The sequence below is a fragment of the Bufo gargarizans genome, chromosome 8 (assembly GCF_014858855.1).
Source record: "Bufo gargarizans isolate SCDJY-AF-19 chromosome 8, ASM1485885v1, whole genome shotgun sequence".
Classification (NCBI taxonomy): Eukaryota; Metazoa; Chordata; class Amphibia; order Anura; family Bufonidae; genus Bufo; species Bufo gargarizans.
Window position 1 is genome coordinate 112,412,886 of NC_058087.1, and position 19,210 is coordinate 112,432,095.

The following is a 19,210-nucleotide window of genomic DNA, read 5'->3' on the forward strand; positions in this document are numbered from 1 at the left end:
GTCAGTGTTAGAGATGTGCGAATTTCATATTTTGAAATTCATTCACGCTTTGTTTACTGGTAAAAAGGGAATTGCATTATGGATTCCGTTACCACGGACCATAACGCAATTCTATGACGGAATGCCTTTAGAGGCATTCTGTTATTAATTCCGTCATAATAGAACTATGGGCTGCAAAACGGATCTGTCCCGTTTCCATTATGAAGGAGAGGACTCCCCTGCAAAACGGAAATGGAACGGATCCATTTTGCAGCCCATAGACTTCTATTATGATGAAATGAATAATGAAATGCCTCTAAAGGCATCCCGTTATGCATTCAGTCATAGAACTGCGTTATGGTCCGTGGTAATGGAATCCATAGCGCAATTCACCTTTTACCAGTAAAGCGTGAATGAATTTCAAAATATGAAATTCGCACATCTCTAACGCTGACATTGCATGCTGTTAGCCTATGAGCTACAAGTAGATAAATTACAAACAGCATGCATTCTCTTATCCTATATTTGTCCTATTTCTATTGCCTGCTATCTCAGTCTATCTATATGCCCGTATATTTGAGCATACTACCGCTGTATCGCTGCCTAAAACTTATACGCTCCTACACTCTGCATCCCGACATGTTTCGCTGTGTAACCAGCGTCTTCAGGGGATGACACATGCATCATCCCCTGAAGACGCTGATTACACAGCGAAACATGTCGGGATGCAGAGTGTAGGAGTGTATACGTTTTAGGCAGTGATACAGCGGTAGTATGCTCAAATATACGGGCATATAGATAGACTGAGATAGCAGGCAATAGTAATAGGACAAACATAGGATAAGAGAAACGGCAAATGAGAGGGAGGAGGCGTATGATGAGTAGTAGCTGAGTAGGAGGAGGTCTAATAGGAGCAGCAGTGGCTGCGATAGTGAATAGAAAATAAAAAATGACGACAAAGCTATTCCAATATGCAATTGATCGACAACGATCAAGACAGGGCTCCAAAGAATATAGGAGCATCTAGTATCTATACTATACAGTTGCATTACCACGCAATCCTTTCACATCCCACAAAACTCCCACTACCTTTTCCCTTTCCCCTCTTCCCTTCCTTTCCCCCCCTCCCCCGTCCTTCCTCTCAGCAGTAATGTCCACTTACTTAAAGCCAGCTAAAACGGCGGAACATATAATATACAAATAGATCGCAATAAATTGAGCAAGTCTGCATCACTGATAGTTTTAATGTCTATAGTTTAATAGTTTGTTAGAAGTGAAAATACAATATATATATATATATATATATATATATATATATATTTTAATTATAAGAATAAATAAAATAAGTTTTACGTTTAAAAACAGTACATGGTCCAAAAATGTAAATGGGTCCATAGTGACCATCAGTTATTAATTTAAAACGCTAAAACGTTAACCTGCACTGTGAGGTCAAAGGTTCAAAGTAAACTCGCACAAGAAAGTCACCAGAAAAATAAAAAATATGGCTTTCTGAAAATGGCGATTGGGTATCGCCTCGTCTGTAACCACCGACTCTATAAAAATATCACATGATCTTCCCCATGAGGTGATCTCCATAAAAAAGAAACTCTGTGCCAGTACAGCTATTTTTTTTTTGGTCACCTTACCGCAAAAAAAGCGTAATATTGAACAATCAAAAAATTGCACGTTACCCCTAAATATTACCAGTGAAATGAGTCATCACACACCATTGCCAGGAAAAACCCCCCACAAACCTTGATTTTATTTTAATTGTTTTATTCATACTTCAAACAACTATATAATTTGGTATTTCTGGATCCGTACTGACCAACAGAATAAAGAGAACATATAATTTTTCATGCACAGTTTACACTGCAGTAACAAAACCCTAAGCTACATTTTCTTTATCCTGCTTCCATAAAAGCAAAATAAAGTCTTATCTGCCCCAAAATAGAACCAATGATAATGGCAACTCATTCCACAAAAAATTTAACCCCACAGCTCCAATGAGAGAGAAAAATAAATGTATAGTTCTCAGAAATTGGCTGTACTACTACCCCAGAGGCTGTTGGGTCCATAAACCAATTAATCAAAATCTTTGCTGCAGTGTACCTAAACAGCAGTTTACCTCCACAGTTATGGCATTTCCGTACTTGGTAGAACACGACTAACAGTTTAAAGGGCATGTTGTGCCTTAGATGGCACGAGCTAGGCACAACATACTGGGCACTGAAATGCCATATCTGTAGAAAACTTTAAATTTGTTTAACCTCAGAGCCTCTGCAGTTGTCGGTCAGTGCTGTATAAATCGCCAAACTAGGCCTCAAATGCACATGGTACTCTTTCTCTTCTGAGCCCTGCTTTGTGCCTAAACAGCAATTTATGACCACATATGGTCAGGAGAAAATAGGTAACAGATTGTGGGGTGCAAGTATGGAAGATGATAGAACAGGCGGGACTCACCAGTGTTGATAGACTGTTGTTTATTCTTGCAAAAGTTAAAAGAAAGGCACTTTGGGCTGGAGCGTATGGTGCCGTAAGACACAGCTGAAGTCAGCGGCGACGGCGCTAACTTGCATATCGTCAGGCCAGTGACTAAATAGCGCTCACAGGCGCATCTTATATTCGTCACTGCGTCTGGTCATCATAGCAACCATGAAGCTTAGACTTCTCTGCTACTGCCCATACGATCAAGCCCAGCTGAAATACAATTAACACATTTACAGCGGCAGAACTGGAGGTCTAAATGAACACACTCGGATCATTCCTGTCATTGAGTCCCAAAGGACCCACGGCGTCGGCTCTTATGATCTACGCGGATTCTCTCTGTAGGAGTGCACGGTGTCTGTCCCCACTTCGGGACCTAATTGGCACCTGCTCTAGCCCCGCAAAAGAGAGGCACTGTGGATTGCCTCCATGTTCATTACATACATGCTCGATGAGCCTGGTGCAACCTTTACCTGTTTTGAGAGAATTTTAGGTGTTCCCTAAACCTCTCAAATAGGGGGCAAATAGTTTTGCCTATATAGAAGGCTCCACATTGGCAAGTGACCAAGTAGACCACATAATTACTCCTGCAAGTAATGAATTGAATAACGTGGTGTGACCCCCCCCCCCCCCCCCCCTTCTCCAAAGACAAATACTTTTTTTTGACTGTTATAATTGCAGAAGGAGCAATTCCCGCACTTGAAATTGCCCCTGGGTCTCCTCGATGACAGACAATTACTGGTTACCTTATTTTTTTTTACCTACACCTTACAATTTGGTCTTTTTATTGTGTGACATTTTTTGAAGGCTATGAGTGGCCTGTTATTTGCCACTCTCTCCAGACCCTCTTCAGTTTTCAAAATGTCCCAATTGTTGCAGATGGCCCGTTTTTATGAGATTAGCTGCGGGGCTTTATTTGAAAGTAAAGACAAATATCTCCATCTCTTTATGGGTATGCTTCTTTTTATTACATAATACCTATTGTTGGGTATGGGAGCCTGCTTTTTTTTCTGGCTATATCTACATATATTTCCTTATATCCCCCTTCTAGTAATCTACCTCTTAGTTCTTCTGACTGTCTGTTGTATCCCTCCTCAGTGTTGTTTATTCGTTTCAGCCGCATAAACTGACTGTAGGGTATGGATTTTTTTACGTTACTCGGGTGAAAACTCCTGTGATGCAAGAGGGAATTCATGGCAGTAGGCTTACGATAGACGCTAGTGTGAATGCCGTCCTCTCCAACCTCTATGAGCACAAAATTCAAGTGAATGGCCCCCAAAATTGAGGTTAAACCTCATATTCATATTGTTACTGTTTTTTAGATAGGACACAAATTCCCTTCATTGCATCTCAGTGCCTGACCATATCATAAATACGTCATCGACATATCTTAAGCGCCACCGGACTGCCTAACGCAGATTCGCGGTCTGGAGGCGGCAGCTGTAGGCAGAGTGACGCATATACGCGTCATCTCGCGAGACGCGAGATGACGTGCTCAGCCGGCCCGCAAATGCGCATCGCAGGCCGGCATGTCTTCCAGGGGGGGTCGCGTCATCAGCTTGCCAGCCAATGATCATGGCTGGCAAGCTGATGATTTTAAAAAAATCCAATAAGGGGTGACAAGGTGACTAAAAAATAATTTAATAGTTTGGACAGCGCTGTGTAATATATGTTTATTTATTCTTTATATATTTTATATGTAAAATTGGGAAAGGGGGGATTTAAACTTAGTATTTTAGGGTACTTTCACACTAGTGTTTTTCTTTTCCGGCACTGTGTTCCGTCCTAGGGGCTCAATACCGGAAAGGAACTGATCAGTTTCATCCCCATGCATTCTGAATGGAGGGCGATCCATTCAGGATGCATCAGGAGGTCTTCAGTTCAGTCATTTTGACTGATCAGGCAAAAGATAAAACCGCAGCATGCTACGGTTTTATCTCCGGTGAAAAATACTGAAGATTTGCCTGAATGCCGGATCCAGCATTTTTTCCCATAGGAATGTATTAGTGCCGGATCTGGCATTCAAAATACCGGAATGCACCCGCACTAAATCCGGACCCATTCACTTCTATGGGGCTGTGCACATGAGGGGTGATTTTCACACATCACTTGTGCGCTGCGTGAAAATCGCAGCATGCTCTATGTTGTGCGTTTTTCACGTAAAGCAGGCCCCATAGAAGCTAATAGGGCTGCGTGAAAAGTGCAGATGCGGTGCGATTTTCACGCATGGTTGCTAGGATGAAAGTCTATTCACTATATTATTTTCCCTTTTAACATGGTTAAAAGGGAAAATAATAGCATTCTTTAATACAGAATGCATAGTAGAAGGTCAATATAATTAACATTGGTGGCGCAGTGCCCCCCCAACACCCCAGTATAATAAACATTAGTGGCGTAGTGCACCCCCCCCCCCCAACAGCCCAGTATGATAAACATTGGTGGCGCAGTGCGCACCCCCTCAATATAATGAACATTGGTGGCGCATTGGGCAGTGCCAATGATGGTTAAAAAAAATTTTAAAAAAATTAACTCACCTCCTCCAATTGATCGTCTCCTGTTCTTTCTTCAGGACCTGTCAAAGGACCTGTGGTGACATCACTGTGCTGATCACGTGATACATCACATGATTCATCACCATGGTAATGGACCATGTGATGAGCTCAGTGACATCACCACAGGTCCTGAATAAAGACCAGGTCGCCATCTGGAGCCCTGCCCTGTCAATCACTAGTGAAAGGAAAAAAGTGATCAGTATAAACTGTCACTTTTTTTTTTTTCACTGGTATTGACTGTTAGGTTTTAGGATAGTTTAGGCCCCTTGGTTAGGTAGTTTAGCGATCGGTTAGCGCCCAGCCCACTGCACCACAGTCACTTATCCGCTGATGAGCGTATCGCTAATCAGCTTTTTGTACTTTTATAGTATCTGTAAGTGATCAAAACTGATCACAGTCAGATCTATAATGGTATTAGTGTCACCTTAGTTCGCCCTCCACCCAAAACGCAGTGTTTGCCCGATCAGGCCTGATCGGTCGCCCACACGTGCGTTCACCCACGCCCGCCCCGCCGCAGGTCGTGGCAGAAACAAACCGGTATGCCACACAATTTATAACCGCCAACCCGGGAAGCTATTATGCCCAGCCTTTCCGGTGGAAACCAGTCCAAGTTTCCAAAATTAAAACTTTTCTGGGCCTTCTCCTCAACATGGGTCTAACCAAAAAGCATGAATTGCGGTCATATTGGTCCACGAACCCAATTCATCAAATGCCCATGTTCTCTGCTGCTATGTCCAGGACACGATTTGAGACCATCCTGCGTTTCCTGCACTTTAGCGACAACACCACCTCCCGTCCCAGAGGCCACCCAGCTTTTGACCGGCTCCACAAAATTCGGCCCCTCATAGACCACTTCAACCTGAAATTTGCAGATTTGTATACCCCAGAGCAAAACATCTGCGTAGACGAGTCCCTAATACATTTTACCGGGCGCCTTGGCTTCAAACAATACATCCCAAGCAAGCGCGCCCGGTATGGGGTCAAATTGTATAAGCTCTGTGAAAGGGCCACAGGCTATACCCACAAATTTCGGATCTATGAGGGAAAAGATCAGACCCTGGAGCCGGTCGGTTGCCCTGACTACCTGGGGAGCAGTGGGAAGACAGTCTGGGACTTGGTGTCACCCTTATTTGGCAAGGGGTACCATCTTTATGTGGACAATTTCTACACAAGTGTGGCCCTCTTCAGGCATTTGTTTCTAGAACAGAACTAGTCGCGCGGTCTTCCCCCAACGGCTCGTTACCACCTGTCTTGCAAGGGGGGAGAGGGCTGCCTTGTGTAACGAAGAACTGACGAGCGTGACGTTTAAATGCTCTCCTCCATTCACGCAGACACGACAATCCAAATTGAGCGAGCAACCCGTGTCATTGAAAAGCCCCTCTCAGTCCACGACTATAACCTTCACATGGGAAGGGTGGACTTCAATGACCAGATGTTGTCTCCGTATTTAGTTTCCCGCAGAACCAGACGCTGGTATAAGAAGGTGTCTGTATATTTGATTCAATTGGCTCTGTATAATAGTTTTGTTCTCTACAGTAAGGCTGAGAGAACAGGATCCTTCCTCAAATTTCAGGAAGAGATCATCGAGAACCTCCTGTATCCAGGAGGTTCCGTGGCCCCATCCACCAGTGTAGTTAGCCGTCTACACAAGCGACATTTCCCCAGTGTCGTTGCCGGTACCTCAACCCAACCGTTACCCAGAAAAAGATGTTGTGTCTGTAGCAGGAGTGGAATAAGGCGTGACACCTCGTCTACACATGCGACATTTCCCCAGTGTCGTTGCCGGTACCTCAACCCAACCGTTACCCAGAAAAAGATGTTGTGTCTGTAGCAGGAGTGGAATAAGGCGTGACACCCGCTATTTCTGTCCTGACTGCCCTGACCACCCTGCCCTATGCTTAGGGGAGTGTTTCCGGAAGTACCACACACAGGTACACCTAGCATAGGGATCACATCTCACCAGGACAGGCACACAGGGCTATTAGAGCCCATTCACACAGAGCTGCTGCAAACCTTTCCTTTCACCTGGGACAAAGTGCGCTTTGCACATTGTCCCATGGGTAAGGAGAGGTTTGTCCTATAAAGGTAAAAAAAAAAATCACCAGTAAGCAAAAAGGTTAATGTTCAGTTCAAAAAGTTAAAGTTTATATGTTCTGTTCAAAAGTTAATAAAATGATTGCGTTGCGGCCTGGTTTTTTCTTTTTCTTTTTTTGTTTTGTTTTTTTTCTTTCCAGGTGGACCAACCGATCGACTAGCTGCAGCACTGATGTGCATTCTGACAAAAGCATTGCGCTGCTGTCAGATTACACACAAGTCGGTGTATGCGGCGCTGCAAGACGAGATTTCTCCTCTGCAGTAAAAGATACGTTTGCCGAGGCATATGAGCTGGCTGTGTTCATATGCTTTGGCAAACACTTTGTATATAAAAAAACAAATAAAAAATCCCGGCAATGATTTATTCATCCACATCGATTGATGTGAATGGAGAAATCTGGTTTGCCGGGGCATACGAGCTAAGTGGGTAGGGATGTTGGGCGGAGCTCCTATGTCCTGGCAGACGCCTTTCCCCTCCTTTTTTTTTTTTTTTTTTTGGGCAGAGATTTTTTCATCCACATTGATCAATGCGAATGAAGAAATCTGTGCAGTTCATTTTTTTCTTTCAGCCCAGAGGCTGAACGAAAAAAAAAAAAATAATCTCATTACCTGTATGCTCAATATAAGGAGAATAGCAGAAACTCCTAATGCTGGCCATACATGTAATGATTGCGGAGACCCTCAAATGCCAGGGCAGTACAAACACCCCACAAATGACCCCATTTTGCAAAGAAGACACCCCAAGGTGTTCGCTGAGGGGCATATTGAGTCCATGAAAGATTGAAATTTTTGTCCCAAGTTAGTGGAAAGTGAGACTTTGTGAGAAAAAAAAAATAAAAAATCAATTTCCGCTAACTTATGCCCAAAAAAATAAAATTCTATGAACTCGCCAGGCCCCTCATTGAATACCTTGGGGTGTCTTCTTTCCAAAGTGGGGTCACATGTGGGGTATTTATACTGCCTTGGCTTTTTAGGGGCCCTAAAGCGTGAGAAGAAGTCTGGGATCCAAATGTCTAAAAATGCCCTCCTAAAAGGAATTTGGGCACCTTCGCGCATCTAGGCTGCAAAAAAGTGTCACATGTGGTATCGCTGTACTCAGGAGAAGCTGGGGAATGTGTTTTGGGGTGTCATTTTACATATACCCATGCTGGGTGAGATAAATGGTCAAATGCCAACTTTGTATAAAAAAATTGGAAAAGTTGTCTTTTGCCAAGATATTTCTCTTACCCAGCATGGGTATATGTAAAATGACACCGCAAAACACATTCCCCAACTTCTCCTGAGTACGGCGATACCAGATGTGTGACACTTTATTGCAGCCTAGGTTTGATTGCAAACTACTTCTCACGCATATGGGCCCCTAAAATGCCAGGGCAGTATAACTACCCCACAAGTGACCCCATTTTGGAAAGAAGACACCCCAAGGTATTTTGTGATGGGCATAGTGAGTTCATGGAAGTTTTTATTTTTTGTCACAAGTTAGTGGAATATGAGACTTTGTAAGAAAAAAATAAAAATAATAATAAATCATCATTTTCCGCTAACTTGTGACAAAAGATAAAAAGTTCTATGAACTCACTATGCCCATCAGCGAATACCTTAGGGTGTCTACTTTCTGAAATAGGGTCATTTGTGGGGGTTTTCTACTGTCTGGGCATTGTAGACCCTCAGGAAACATGACAGGTGCTCAGAAAGTCAGTGCTGCTTGAAAAAGCGGAAATTTACATTTTTGTACCATAGTTTGTAAACGCTATAACTTTTACCCAAACCATTTTATTTATTTTTAATCAAAGACACGTAGAACAATAAATTTAGCGAAAAATTTATATATGGATGTCGTATGAAAGTGAAAAATGTCATTTTTTTGCAAAAAAATCGTTACATTTCGATTAATAACCAAAAAAGTAAAAATGTCAGCAGCAATGAAATATCACCAAATGAAAGCTCTATTAGTGAGAAGAAAAGGAGGTAAAATTCATTTGTGTGGTAAGTTGCATGACCAAGCAATAAACGGTTTTAAATGGTTAAAAATGACTATGTATTGCAAATATGGATTCGCCGTGGTGAAGACATATCTGTCCTCAAACACGGCTAAAAATAGATTAGCATAAGTGCATGATACAGGCGTACCCATGGCAGTTCCTACCCTCTGTCTATACCTTTGGTCAACAAATGTAAATACATTATTAGAGAGGATAAAACTGAGCGCCTCCGATATAAACTGGCAGTATAACATAGTAGTAACATAGTACATAAGGCCGAAAAAAGACATTTGTCCATCCAGTTCGGCCTGTTATCCCGCAAGTTGATCCAGAGGAAGGCAAAAAAAAAACAAAAAAAAACAACCCTGTGAGGTAGAAGCCAATTTTCTCCACTTTAGGGGACTATAAACTTCCTTCCCAACTCCAATCAGACCATCAGAATAACTCCCTGGATCAACGACCCCTCTCTAGTAGCTATAGCCTGTAATATTATTAAGCTCCAGAAATACGTCCATGGCCCTCTTGAATTTCCTTTTACGGTAAGAGCCTAGTTTCACTGCTCTTACCGTAAAGAATCCTTTTCTATGTTTGTGTACAAACCTTCTTTCCTCCAGACGCAGAGGATGTCCCCTCGTCACAGTCACAGTCCTAGTCCTGGGGATAAATAGCTGATGGGATAGATCTCTGTACTGACCCCTGATATATTTATACATATTAATTAGATCTCCCCTCAGTCGTCTTTTTTCTAAAGTGAATAACCCTAATTTTGATAATCTTTCAGGGTACTGTAGTTGCCCCATTCCAGTTATTACTTTAGATGCCCTCCTCTGGACCTTCTCCAGCTCTGCTATGTTTGCCTTGTTTACAGGAGCCCAGAACTGTATATCGACTTTTTATCTTTTTTTTTTTTTTTTTTCACAAAACCTGCTTGATAGCCCGGATCCGCACGTCATGCGGTATCCTAGTGTAAAGGCTCTCCACATCCAGTGACACCAGAGCGAGCCCATCGCGCCAATCAAAAAAAAAATGATGTCCAGAAGGAAAACACCCGTGTCACTAAGATACGTGGGGGCCCTTGACAAAAGGGGTCTGAGCAACCAATCCACGTATTGGGAAAGGGGTTCAGTAAGCGACCCTATACCTGCCACAATGGGGCGGTCCGGTGGGGCTGTGATAGACTTGTGTATTTTGGGAACAAAATACCAGGCCATTGTGGTATCAATTTCTCAAACATGCTGGATGGCAAAAAATCTGAAGCTATATTTTTAGAGCATAATTCCTTTAGCTGAGACAACAGGCCTATTATGGGGTCCTTCCCTATTTTCTCAAAGTTTATAGTGTCATCAAGCTGTCTATGCGCCTCACTCATGTAATACTGCTTAGTTAGTAAAACCACGTTGCCCCCCTTGTCGGCTGGCTTGACTACAACATCCTCTAAACCAGTGTTTCCCAACCAGTGTGCCTCCAGCTGTTGCAAAACTACAACTCCCAGCATGCCTGGACAGCATTTGGCTGTGCGGGCTTGCTGGGAGTTGTAGTTTTGTAACAGCTGGAGGCACACTGGTTGGGAAACTCTGCTCTAAACTACCCAGCCACTTCAAAGCGGCTTTTTTCTTGGGTAGTGATATTTTCATATGTAGCGGGATAGATGAGAGCCTTTACATCCCTCATCACACGCTTCTGGAAGATGTTGATGCCACAGCCAGCCGGCATGGGGGGAATAAAAATGGACCCTACGCCTCCTGTGAATATGTCCTTATCAACAGCCCTATCCTCTGTCTCCTGTAAATTGATGCTGGTAAGTAGTTCTAGACAGCTAACTTCCTCTGTATTAAAGGGATCGGTTATATCAAACCCTAAATGTTCAGTGCGGGCTGGGATCACTCCCTGTTTGGGGGGCCGCTGATGGAGTGGTGAATCTTTCAACATTTTCTTTAGATGGAGTTTCCGCACTGCCTTGTGCAGGTCCACCTCAAAGCCCACCAAATTGAATTGCTCTTCCAGACTGTATCCCAGCCCCAGATTGAGGGCTGAGATACAGTCCGGGGACAACTCGTAATCCGTGAGGTTACCCTTTCTCTTCTGACCCCTGCTTTGTGCCCAAACAGCAATTTATGACCACATATGGTCAGGAGAAAATAGGTAACAGATTGTGGGGTGCGTTTTCTCCTATTACTTCACATGAAAATGAAATATGTGGGTCAAATTTACATTTTCTTGTAAAAGATGTAATTTTTCATTTTCACGGCCACGTGTTGATAAATTCTATGAAATGCCATTTGGGCCAAAGTGTTTCCAAAATGGGATCACTTTTGGGGGGTTTCCACCATAGGGGTACCTCAGAGTGTCTTCAAATGCAACATTTTGCCTGAAAATTATTCCAGTGAAATCTGCCCTTCATAAGCCATATGGTGCACTTTCCTTTCTGCAGAATCGGGGTAATAAATAGAGATGAGCGAATTTCAAATTTTTAAATTTGTTCACACTTCGTTTGTTGGGAAAAGGTGAATTGCGTTATGGATACCGTTACCACAGACCTTATGGAATACTATGCATTTCGTTATTAATTCTGTCATAATAGAAGTCTATGGGCTGCAAACGAATCCGTCCAGTTTCCTTTAGTCCTCCCATGTATAACGGAAATGGGACGGATCTGTTTTGCAGACCATAGACTTCTATTATGACGGAATGAATAATGAAATGCCTCTAAAAGCATTCCGTCATAGAATTGCTTTATGGTCTGTGGTAACGGAATCCATAACTCAATTCGCCTTTTACGACCAAACGAAGTGTGAATGAATTTCATAAGCGGAAATCTTCTCATCTCTAATAATAAATATTGGATTTGTTTGACTGTTAACCCTTGCTGTGTTACAGGTGAAATGGATTAAAATGAAAAATCTGCAAGATGAGACAGTCCCGAACACCTTCCATCCTGGAAACAGCAGAGCACTCTGCTGTTTCAGTAGCTTTCATTGCCGTGCATGTGAGCTACTGAAACAGCGTAAGACAGCAAGCTATGCTGTTTCTGAATTTGGGAAACAGCATAGCTTGTGCTACTCCGTTTTCGTAGCTCTCATGCATGGCAATGAGAACTACTGAAACAGCAAAGCGCCAGAGCGCACTACTCTTTCCCGGGCACGAGGTGGTCGGAACTGTGTCTCATGTCACCTTAGTAACAGCGAGATGAGACAACCCCTTTAAGAGAAGTCTTCTTGTCTCCCTAGAAGAAATAGTGAGTCACAAGCAGAATATAATGCTGATAGGAAGAATTTCTAGTGAAGTGCCCCACATTGCCCGAAGTGGCATCTGTGATGTGCTGAACATGACCAAAGACTTTGGACTCCATAGTAACCAATAAAGTAACAATGACAGGACTAAGCACTGTTTAGACATATAAAGGAGAGCTCACCTTGACATCCCTCCATACCACTCATCCCACAAAAAGCTATTCACATACGGCTCTTGGAATGTGGCAATGTAAACTAAAGTATTTCGCATAAGATGTGCTATTATTGTGCAAAAGTAGTAAAAAAACTAAACAAATAAAACAATAGGTCGCTGTAATCATACTGACTTAAGTGACCATCATAAATTTGGGATTTGGGAAAAAAAAAAAAAAAAAAAAAAACGTACCTTGCTTGCGCTAGACGGCATTGCTTCGCTCCATGGTTGTCTTCCAGCCCACGCTGCACTGTGACCTCATGTCGCACAGTGGAAGGTTATAGTGCACGCATACAAGCACTACGTCCTGATGCTGTCAGGACACAGTGCAGAGCTGGTCCCGGAAGAAGACCAGGGAGGTGGTGAGTACTGCGCAAGGTTTAGCATTCTGTTAAGGGAGAATATTGCCAATATTTATGCAAATATCAATAATTAATATTCATAGGAGGAGTTGTCTAGTGATGACTCCGTCTATTTATACCTTTATATTAATAATACAATACTTTCACATTGCCTTTACGCTAATCACTAAGCTAGCTGCAAGCGCCTAACTGAGCTAACTACCACTAATAAGCACACGTTAGGCTGCTTTCACACTAGCGTTCGGTATTCCGTTCGTGAGCTCCGTTTGAAGGAGCTCACGAGCGGACCCGAACGCAGCCGTCCACCCCTGATGCAGTCTGAATGGAGGCGGATCCGCTCAGACTGCATCAGTCTGGTGGCGTTCAGCCTCCGCTCCGCTCGCCTCCGCACGGACAGGCGGACAGCTGAACGCTGCTTGCTGCGTTCGGGTGTCCGCCTGGCCGTGCGGAGGCGTGCGGATCCGTCCAGACTTACAATGTAAGTCAATGGGGACGGATCCGTTTGAAGATGCCACAATGTGGCTCAATCTTCAAGCGGATCCGTCCCCCATTGACTTTACATTGAAAGTCTGGACGGATCCGTCCCAGGCTATTTCCACACTTAGCTTTTTTTTGCTAAAATAATGCAGACGGATCCGTACTGAACGGAGCCTCCGTCTGCATTATTATGGGCGGATCCGTTCTGAACGGATCCGCCCGAACGCTAGTGTGAAAGTAGCCTTACACAGTAGGTGTAATACAAATACACTATTTATTAACGCCTACAGTGCACAACGCACGCAATGCACTTAACAATACAGTACTAAAAATACAGTACTAAACTACACGGTTCCCAAATTCCACCCACAAAACTAATACAGTACACACACATATTAGCAGCCCACCCAACCTGGATTAAAAACTATCCCTAAGAACGAAGGGTTTATAGTGGCTCTGCAAGGGTAAATGCAGGCCACAGATACTGGGTTATAGGGCTAATGCAGGTTGGGGCACAGCAGGGGTAAGAGCAGATAGGCATGGGTTAGAGGGAAGGGGTTAATGCTGAGTTCAGCAGCCGGGGTCTGGCAATGCAGGGGTTAACCCGGGAAAGGGTTAGCATCAGGACAGGACAGGGCATGGGATTGGTGGTTGAGGGGTAATGTAGTGGGTAGAGGTAGGGGAGAGATAGGACAAGTAGGGGTTCGTTGGTGGGAGAAGGTAGGTGCAATGCAGGGGTTAATCGTTGATGGGATAGTGGGGTGATACTCACCCCTTCAGGGGTATGCCAAGGATACTTGTTTTCCAGGGGTGGTCTTCTTGTGTGACGGCTCAGCTCTTTATGCCCAGTGCAGGGGCCGCCGGATATTCATGTCCGTCGGCCCGCACTGCCGCTCCGCCCACACTGTGGCGTATGACGTCACTGCGCCAGCCCACGCGTACCTGAACGAGCACATCGGGGCCGCGCCGCGTTTAGCGGATCCAGGATATAACCTGTCCATTTGCACCATCCATGACTTGTTGTACATATTCACGTTCCCAAAGACCCAATGATGACCCAACTTGATTTATTTTTGGTACAACTAAACGCGAATGATTGGAATATCAGATTGACCCAGACCATCTCTCAATGTCAAATGACCTTTTTGGATATTAATATCAAGACGGCTACAGATGGCATCATGCCCATGTGGATTAATCTACATTGGCAGGACGACACGAGAATTGCGTATACGCGTTCAGGAACATCAGAGTGATATACGGATGGCGTCGAAAGTGGGAGCTGATGATAGGGAACGAATATTGAAGCTTAAACCAGTCGTGCGACATTTCCGGTTGAAACCTAATAATCGATGGCAGGACCTGAGGGTTCGTGGCATTGATAAGGTGAATTTGGGCTCTCGAGGAGGTGACCTCTTTAGACGACTTAAACAAGTGGAAAGTAAATGGATAATCAAGCTTCAAACTCAAGTGCCATATGGGTTGAATGATAAGGTGCCTTTTGCATCATTCTTGTGAATGCTTCCTCCTTGGATCTTCATGCTCTGTCCAGGTTTCTTTATGTTTATGTGTATGGCGGTGATTAAAAGGTATTCATGAATAGGCGGTGGATAGGATGGGGGGCTGATTGATGAACATAGATGCTTGAGGTATGAAGAGGGGCCGTGTGATGGGTCTATGTGTGACTTTGGATGTGGATAGTGCGAGCATTGGTGGTATTGGATTGGAGGGGATTGACGCTTGTGCAGGGGAGAACGCGAAAATTCCACGGTGCAGTGGTTGATACATTCCCTCTTTTTTTTGAGGGATCTTGACACTTACATATATGGTCGTGTATTACGGCCTGCACATAGGAAACTATATCTAATTTTGTTGCTTTAGATATAACTAAGCATGTAGAATCAATGTAATTTATATTGTTATTCATTCACTTTTTTTGTCAAACTAATAATTTATTTTTCAGCACTATATTTTGCATTAAGGGGTCTGGGAGACAGGAGGCTTTAGATTACTAATTCCTGCCATAATAAATTGTGTATGACAGGAGGACAAGAGGATGATAGTAGAAGCAATGTTGAATGTCCTCTTAGTATGTAATTAAAGGTCCCCCAACTAGGTTGAGTAATAATTATTTGGGGTCACGCTTATGGTACTGTGCACATTGCCAAATTATGTATCATGGCAATTTGGGTTTAGTTTCAGCTACTTAATTTTCTAATCTTTTTTCACAGCACCTACATTGGAATAGGCTTGCCCTATGCTCTCTCCTGCGCATGCGTCACAATTGTAGCATGTCACATGGAATTGCTGAGCAATTCGATGTGCATGACTACTACTCCTGTGAAGTGCATGGCATCTGTATAGTGCAATTGCACTTCAGGTTCCTGCACTTTATAAACATATACATATATGTATATACATTAGAGTCAACTTTATATAAATGAGGAGAGGTTTCATGTACGTATATATATATATGCATTCTCTTCTGATGACTGACGAACATTTGACTTAGGCTGTTAGAATATATATATTCATGCCTTTATAACAAAAACTGTGTTTTGCATTGTAAGATCTATGTATGATGTTCATATGTGTAAATTACCACCATTCCATGTAAATTGAGTTGACTTTTTTATACATATTATTATGATCCATCCATGTGCCCTCACTCGACATGGCGGCTGTGGCGTGTCCGGCAATCTGCGCATGCGCCGCGCTCGTGTGCCGCCGGTCGCTCCAGAGTGACGTGTGTCGCGCAGGAAATGCGTGACTGCCTTCCTCCGGACTGGCACGGCGTCGCCGGATGTGTGGTGGCCTGTGTGGGGGGCCGGGCACGGCCAATGACCGCCATGCGATAATACTCAGGTGAGCCTGGGGAACGTAATTAAATACAGGTCCAAGAACCAATGAAATGCATCCACCTGACGTATTTAGGATAGCCTTTCCTTCTGCCAACCAGCACCCCTTGAAAAAGCTGTACGCGAAACGTGCGTTGGGGAGTGGACCGGTGGTGTTGCTACACGATATATTCATGTCAATTGGTCAGTATATTTTCTATCATGTGCTGAATTTAACCCCAATTATCTCTACTGCCTCAATTTTGACAAATGTGGTGTATATCTCACACCAACTTTGTGGCAAATTCTGATATACATGCATGTGGATATTATTGTGGTATCTATTAGCCATAGTTTGTGGATATTATATGTCCTCTAATTGATGACCAATTGGTTATATTTATGCACTTGCACTTTATATCCAGATATATATATCGGCAGCTCACCATCGGTCCCCTTGGATTTTAATGTGTATTGTAACCTGTGTCTATTGTTCTATTTGTGACCAGTGCTGATCATGTGTCTTTTTTGTGATTTTCAAATAAATGATGTGATTTTTGGACCATTGTAGTATTATTTGAACTAATTGTATTATACTCATCTCACTCCTTCTAATCGGTTATATATAAATGGAGAAAGTTCAGCACTGCTGGATACTATGCCTAGGAGTGGCCGTCCTGTAAAAATGACTGCAAGAGCACAGCGCAGACTGCTCAATGAGGTGAAAAGGAATCCTAGAGTGTCAGCTAAAGACTTACTAAAGTCTCTGGCGTATGCTAACATCTCTGTTAGCGAATCTACAATATGTAAAACACTAAACAAGAATGCATTTCATGGGAGAATACCACAGTGGAAGCCACTGCTGTCCAAAAAATACATTGCTGCATGCTTACAGTTTGCACAAGAGCACATGGATGTTCCACAGCAGTACTGGCAAAATATTCTGTAGACCAGGCATCCTCAAACTGCGGCCCTTTAGCTGTTGTAAAACTACAACTCCCACAATGCCCTGCTGTAGGCTGGTACCTGTAGGCTGTTTGGGCATGCTGGGAGTTGTAGTTTTGCAACAGCTGGAGGGGTGCATTTTGAGGATGCCTGCTGTAGACAGATGAAACCGAAGTTGAGTTGTCTGGAAGAAACACACAACACTATGTGTGGAGAAAAAGGATTCACATACTTTTTCCACCTGCATTGTGAATGTTTACATGGTGTGTTCAATAAAAACATTGTAACGTTTAATTATTTGTGTGTTATTAGTTTAAGCAGACTGTGATTGTCTATTGTTGTGACTTAGATGAAGATCATATCACATTTTATGACCAATTTGTGCAGAAATCCATATCATTCCAAAGGGTTCACATACTTTTTCTTGCAACTGTAAGAGACTGGCTGCATGTGATGTGATCTGACAGCCTCTTTGGTTTCACTTGTTTCTATGTTGTTGCTGGTGATGACCACATCTCTTGTCTCAGGTGTAGCTTAAGTGGTCATTCCAACACCTCTATTTAGTCTTGTCTCACCCATCATGCTATGTGGTTGATAGCTCCTTTCTGGTTGTGGAAGTGCTAGTGTTTGGTTCTCCACTGAGTTCCTGCTCATCCGCGTATTTCAGATTTAAGTGTCTTTTCCCTATTTCTAGTTTTGGTATTAGGCCTGAGGGAGTCTCCTGTTCCTTCAGCTGGGAAGGAACAGGTCATCTTTTGTCCTGACACCATTTCCAGTGCCCTTTAGGGTCAGATAAGGTTCTAGGTTCCTAAGTATTAACATTCCTACCATCGAGGTCTGTTCATACTGATAGTAGTTGGGGCTCTGTTTAGGGATTCACTAGGTGGTGACCTTTCCCCTTTCCCTAGTTTCCAGGCATAGTACCTTTTCCCTTCCCTCCTGTGTTCGGTGTGGAGTTTACCACCCACACTGCGCCGTGACAGCTGCTAGAGGGACAACAGGCAGTTTTTCTCTAAGAAGCAGTATTATAAAGTTTCCTATTAACCTGTACCATTGATTTATGTAACGTTTGTTAAAATGTAAGTGAGAATCTCTAAGCTGCTCTAGTTGGTCTTTCTTGAAATTTTCTCAGTTGCACCCCACAGCAAAAGCCATGGTCCACAGAGAGCTTCCAAAACATCAGAGGGATCTCATTGTTAAAAGGTATCAGTCAGGAGAAGGGTACAAAAGAATTTTCAAGGCATTAGATATACCATGGAACACAGTGAAGACAGTCATCATCAAATTGAAAAAATATGGCACAAGCCGTGCAACAGTGAAATTACCAAAAACTGGACCTCCCTCCAAAATTGATGAAAAGACGAGAAGAAAACTTGTCTGGAAGGCTACCAAGAGGCCTACTGCAACAATAAAGGAGCTGCAGGAATATCTGGCAAGTACTGGCTGGTACTTGTTACAACAATCTCCCGTATTTTCCGTATGTCCGGGCTAGAGTGGCAAGACGAAAGCCTTTTCTTACAAAGAAACATCTGAAGTCTCCCAAAAGCATGTGGGAAAAGGTGTTATAGTCTGATGAAACCAAGGTTGAACTTTTGGGCCATAATACCAAAAGATGTGTTTGGCGCAAAAACAACACTGCACATCACCAAAAGAACACCATACCCACAGTGAAGCATTGTGGTGGTAGCATCATGCTTTGGGGCTCTTTTTCTTCCGCTGGCACTGGGGCCTTAGTTAAGCTAGAGGGGATTATAAACAGATACCAATCAATATTGGCTCAAAACCTTCAGGCTTCTGCTAGAAAGCTGAAAATGAAGAGGAACTTCATATTTCAGCATGACAACAACCCAAAGCATACATCCAAATCAACAAAGGAATGGCTTCACCAGAAGATTAAAGTTTTGGAATGGCCCAGCCAGAGCCCAGACCTGAATCCGATTGAAAATCTGTGGGGGTGAGCCGAAGAGGGCTGTGCACTGGAGATGCCCTCGCAATCTGACAGATTTGAAGTGTTTTTGCAAAGAGTGGGCAAGTCTTGCCAAATCAAAATG

The 19,210-nt window shown here is 43.3% G+C and overlaps 1 protein-coding gene across 1 annotated transcript in view; it reads left to right on the top strand.

The window, feature by feature from the left end:
* LOC122945418 (GPI inositol-deacylase-like) overlaps nt 1-19,210 on the top strand; it is a 657,393-nt gene that overhangs the window by 122,757 nt on the left and 515,426 nt on the right. The gene's annotated exons all lie outside the window — the stretch shown is intronic.